At 28.2% G+C, this 6,307-nt stretch overlaps 1 pseudogene; it reads right to left on the reverse strand.

Moving 5' to 3' along the window:
* Positions 1-3,239, reverse strand: part of LOC106763799 — a 6,423-nt pseudogene extending 3,184 nt beyond the window's left edge.
* Between the last annotated feature and the right edge of the window lie 3,068 nt (positions 3,240-6,307).

The raw sequence follows: 6,307 nt of genomic DNA on the forward strand, positions 1-6,307 counted from the left end.
AAAAATAAAATATTACATATTTTATTTAACGCATATATTTGTGTGAGTAAACATATCATGGACAGGAAGGTTCAAACCAACGTTCAACCTTATCAGGTTCTAAATCCATCTCATTATAAAAATAAAATATTGAATATTTTATTTAACTCAAATCTTTGCGAGTGAAATATCTTGCACAGGAAAAAGTTCCAATTTCGAGCGGTGGGGAATGCTCCTCGTGGACTCCCACTCTCATCCTAAACCGAGCGGTCAGGAACGCTCCTCGTGAACTCCCACTCTCGTCCTAAATCGAGCGGTGGGGAAAGCTCCTCGTGAGCTCCCACTCTCCTCCTAAACCGAACGATGGGGAACGCTCCTCGTGAACTCCCACTCTCGTCCTAAACCGAGCGATGGGGAATGCTCCTCGTGAACTCCCACTCTCGTCCTAAACCGAGTGGTGGGGAATGCTCCTTGTGAACACCATTCTCGTCTAAACCGAGCGATGCGAAACTCTTACTCTTGTCCAAATTCGTTCGACATATTTGAACCCCGCAAAACAGCTGCTCGGGACTTGGGGGCTTAATGTACTATATCCTGGTGACCGATCGACTAAGGAGAATCATAGGCCAAAACAGACAACCAACCGGCGTGAGACAAACACTAATCAAGAAAGGTAAATATCATTAATGGTCAATTAATATGTTTAATGGCTATACTAAATGCGAATATACGCTATTTATGAATTATTGACATGTCATATTGCATGAGAATATGATATTAATGGATAATTAACAAGTATTATTGAATTTGATTGTCTGGTTTAATGATTAATCAATGCGCTTGGCTACCACAAGCCTTATATTCAGGTAAAATAACCTTGATCTATCATAATAAAATATAGACCTCTTGATAAACATATCTGACTTGAGTGTCGGAGTGTCTTTTGCAGGTCAACCATCCATCGGAGGATTGTGTTCTCAGAAAGGATTAAAACGATCGAAAGAGAGCATAGAAGGAAGGTCAACCAACCGTCGGACCAAATTCCACCCACACTCATTTTTAAAGAATTTTAGACCAAGTTTTTGAGAAATTTTGATTTTCAGCTAGTCTAACACCATCTTTTCGATATATTTCTTATTGGAAGTATCCTGATCCCAATGATATCGAATAAGACTAAAAAACTCAATGGATTTGGTTTTGAACCATAACACATAGTTCCAACAATAACAAAAGTATAGAAAAGACTAGAGCAATATTGCTAGAAACAATGTGAATATTTCCCCTATATGATGAATGTTCCTAATGCAATATAATGAAAAGCTATGATCCCAAAATAAAAGGATCAAAACCTTCCTCAGATCCTTCGAGGTTTACGAACTTTATCCTTCCAATTAGTCCTAAAGGATCGAACATCCATATTCCAAATTATACCTGGTTACATGAACGTGTAATAACATGTAGGAGAAGATAAGCATTCTTTATTCTATAATATATTAAGTAAGTACAAGGATTCTTGTTTAGAATAAAATGAAGGTACATTTATTAAACCTTAACTAAATAATTTTTAATTAGTTTTAGATTTTCTATACACTTCTATCAATATTTGCGTTTTCAACTTTGTTATGGTATTAATCTTGAATTTACTATTTTTTTTTTCATGATTTGCATATGGTCATAAACAACTTACAATTAATTGGTTAGATGGCACATGATCTCACTAAATAAATGAAATAAACAAAATAATAATTAGTATAAATTAAAACGAGGTAATGAACTCCTCAAATAAATGAATTAAATAAAAAGAGTAATAAATATTAATATAAATGAGGTTATGAACATCTTAGTAAATAATTTAAATAAATAAAATAATAAATCTAAATAAAATTAAGATTATGAACATCTCACTAAATAAATTAAATGAATTAGATAATAAATATAAATAGAAATGAAGTTGTGAACATTTTACTAAATAAATTAAATAAATATAATAGTGTTATGAATATCTCATTAAATAACTTAAATAATAATAAAAATATAAATATAAATAAGATTATGAACACTCACTAAATAAATTAAATGATATGAACACAGGGATAAATAATAAAAATAAGATTATTAAAATTTTACTAAATAAATAGAACGAAGTTAACGAAACATCACTAATTAAATTAAGTAACTAGAATAATACATATAAACAACAATGAGGTAATAAAAATTTCACTAAATAGATTAAATAAAAAAGTATTATGAACAAGTCACTAAATAAATTACATAAATAATAAAATAATAAATATAAATAAAATTGAGGTTATGACCACTCACTAAATAAATTAAATAAACCAGAGTAATCAATAAAAAAAAAGTAGGTTATCAACACTGAATAAATTAAACAAGCAAAATAATAAATATAAATAAAATAAGAATATGGTGTATAATTGAGATAAATAAATATATAAAAATAATAAATGTCTAATTTTCATTATCTCAAGATAATTTGTCCAAGTTGAATTATATTGTTTGGTAGATTAAGTCTTTCTTACCTATTTTAAAATTTGATTAATAATTTCTTTCTTTATTTTAAATTTTTAAATGGAAACGATATGCATGCATGGAAGAAGCAAAAAGATTTTCATTCCTCTTAGTATCAATTTATAAAAAATTATATTACTATTACATTAAATTTTTTTTTTATGTTCATTACTGCCATGTATCTTACATTCACATGTCATTTTACAATGGCTTAAAAATGTCATGTTACATGTTTTACTACTTTTTTTTTTGCATTTTATACATTCTTAAAATTTGATATTTAAAATTTATGAACATGTTAACATGCTCAAATGTGAAAATTTTATGTTTTACTACAAAATTCTAAATATAAATTTGAACGGTTAAAGTGAAAAATAATACCTATACTGCAAAAATTTGAACTCATATTCTATAATTAAAAAAGCTTAAATCAAATTTTTTAATGAAATAACACCAAACATGACACAAGTAATTTAGACCTAATTCTCTAAAACTCTACTAACGATTTTCATGGCAGCCATCGACTATACCTTCTTTTCTCCATTGTTGCTGTACTCTAAGGAGAAGAAGGCACTGTTGGGCCAAATCAAAGATGAGCTTTTTTTCTCCTAAAAATAACTATGGTTTTTTCCTCCTACACCCTTAAATTATAAGCCTCATCACATATTAATAAGAAAAGACTAAATTACCCTTACCACGCTACTTCCAACTGCACCTTGGTTTTCTATCATCGTTACACTCTTTGGGAGGAGGAAAAAGAAAATATTTTTATTTTTGGAAAACTCCTTTAAAAATTATTATATATGTTCCAAAAAAAAAAATTGTTTTGGAAATTTTGTTATGGAAATTCTCTTCCGAACCACATCTCTTATGTTCTAGAAAATTTGCTTCAAAAGCTTGTTTCAGACAGCAAAACTCACTCCAAAAAATATATTTGAGCCAAAAATTCTATTTTAGAAATCTATTAAAAAGCTTGTTTAGGAAAAAGGCAATCTAGAAGTCTTTCACAAATCATAAAATGGTATTTTAAAAATTATGGAGGTTATGGGGGTGCATTTAGAAGTTCTGAGGATGCAGAAGATAAAAGCACCTAATAATTAGTGATAAAAAAATGGACTTGGACATCTTCTATAGCCATTTTAGGTTTGGATATTTCTTCCCACACACTGTTAAATTTCTTCCTCACCCCATTAAAAAGTTATTCGATTTTTTTTTTCCATGTGACAGGAAAGAGTGATTGCTCTCCGGAAAAGAATTTCTGGAAGTATTAATTGTATTCTGGAAAATAAATTTCGAAAGTGATAAGGTGTACGAAGAAATTTGATAAAGTGTAGAAAGCAATACCCTTCCATGTTTTCGTTCTTCTTTTTTAATTTAGACCTCATTATCCACAATAATTACAAGTAGAATTAGGCTATTTTAAAAGAAGAAAAAAAACTATCATTGATTGATAGTTGTAATGTAAGAAACAAAAATAATAATATATTATATAAAAAAAATTGAGATGCACAATGTTACAACCTAATTTGTTGAAATTTTTAAAAATAGAAACTGCAAATGAAGAAGTAAAGAACTTTTATGTCAAAGGCAAAGTATAATAAAAAAATGTATTCTCTAAATTAATAAAAAAAAAGTTATCAAGTCAAAACTTAAAAAAGTTATTTTTGATAAATTATTGATATATAGTATATGACTATTATTGTTAATCACCTTAGTCGATCTATTTGGTTGATATTTTGGGTCAATCATCTTTGAACTACCATTACGGGTCGATCATCTTTAATCAATCATCTTTTGGTTGATCAGTTTAAATTGAATACCTTTGGTCTACCATCCTTTGATCGAACTCTTAACAAATCATTTGTGATCGATCAAAACAACATGGCCTACTAGTTACAAAATGAATATGAGATTAATAGAAATGATAATTATAAATCAACTTACTACTCTTGATTAAGATATAATTAGACCATCATTAGAACAAAAAAATAAAATCTCATAACAACAATTATATATGAAAATATAAAGTATGACTTTCATATATATATATATATATATATATATATATATATATAACACATTTCTATTTTGTTATTTAATGACTTTAGCATTAGAATATCTTTTGCTAATATCATCTAACAATTTTGATTGAGATTTGAAAACAATCACTTAGAGACCAACTAGTTAACAGTTACCATGAAGATGATTTGAAATCCAGCTAATTAACGTAGAGTTTGTCTAATTAAACTTAAAAAATTGTCTTGTCCTTTCCAAAATAGTTAAGAATATAAATGAGAATTCAAATTTTATATTTAGTAAAGGTGAAAAACTTAAACACGATATAAAAAAACTATAAATTGATTATTATAATTTTATGTTAAAGGTTATATTAATCCTTTATGAACTGCACCTGATTTTGTATCTTTTTAGTGATTCTTTATGAAAAAATCTACCAAAAATAAATATTTAAACATAAAAAACTTTTCATTTTAAATGTAATACTCTAGATAGAAAAAAAAATGAATATAGTTGTACCATATAGAAATGAAATTTGTGATCTTAATCAAAAAAGCATGTGACATATGGAGAATGAATCAAAATTGGACTGTGATTAATGATAAAGATATCGTGGTGTGTTCAAATTCGAATGTGAAATTGGGTCACCACCAAATTCGATTATTGGTACGATTCAGGCTTTTTTCCACATCAAAAATCAATACGTGTCAATTCCTCATTTTTCTTTCATTCTGTTTTTCAAGGTAAACAGTGATAAGGATTTCCACTTCCACTGTCGTCTATAACATTTTCTACAGAATTTCTCTGCCACCACAAAATCAATTTCTCAAACCAAACCAAAAAACAAAATAAAAATAAAAACAAATATCAAATTTGCAAAAGTGCTTTTTCCGATCACTTCATCTTAAAGCTTAGAACATTGTTGAAAAGAAACAATCTGATTGTGACACCGATATTATTCTCAGAGTTGGGTCATATATTTCGTCAAAGGATTCTAATGAACACAATGCTTCGAACATGCATGGTGGAGACCCATGCGACTTCGTTTTTTACAAAGATGTTTTCTTTCTTCCAGGTTGTACATATTCAACACCAACAGCACACAAAAGTTACCTTAATCTCAATCATACATTATTTGTCACTATTGTTGTATTTTTATGGCAATTTATGTAATATCAATTAAAGTTCTTTTAATTAAAATTGAGTAATAATAACGTGAAGGGGATACATTAATTGAAATTATTTAGCTTGTATTATAGGAATAATAATGAAAACTTGTGCTTAATTAGGTGAGGACTTAGCTGGCAGAAATGTCCTCTCTCTCATGAATATAAAGACCCTTCTTTTGCATGATTGTGATTTGTGATCATGTTCACTTTCTTTTGGTCAATGAGGTTCTTCTTTCTTTCTTTCTATTTTTTTTTTTTCTAAATAAATTTCATTTCACAAAAATTTTGACAGAAAAATTAGAAGGAACAGTGATGAGAGTGTTCTTGGGACAGAACGAAGATCAGGTGAAAACATACATTTGAAGTGAGAGAGATCGAACGAGAGCTTTCACGTGGGTTCCTGTCATTATAACTCCCACAACTGCTACTCTGATGGCAACCTCCACGAATACCAACAAACTTTACACTATATTTAATATTCTCTCCACCTTTTTTTATTAATTAAACTAATAAAATTTTAATACCATAAATTGATAAATTAATAAGATAAACACTTTTAGTGAAATTAAATTTAAAAAAGTTAAACTATTTCTATGGTATAAAGAAAATTGAAC

This window comes from Vigna radiata, chromosome 6 (assembly GCF_000741045.1).
Source record: "Vigna radiata var. radiata cultivar VC1973A chromosome 6, Vradiata_ver6, whole genome shotgun sequence".
Classification (NCBI taxonomy): Eukaryota; Viridiplantae; Streptophyta; class Magnoliopsida; order Fabales; family Fabaceae; genus Vigna; species Vigna radiata.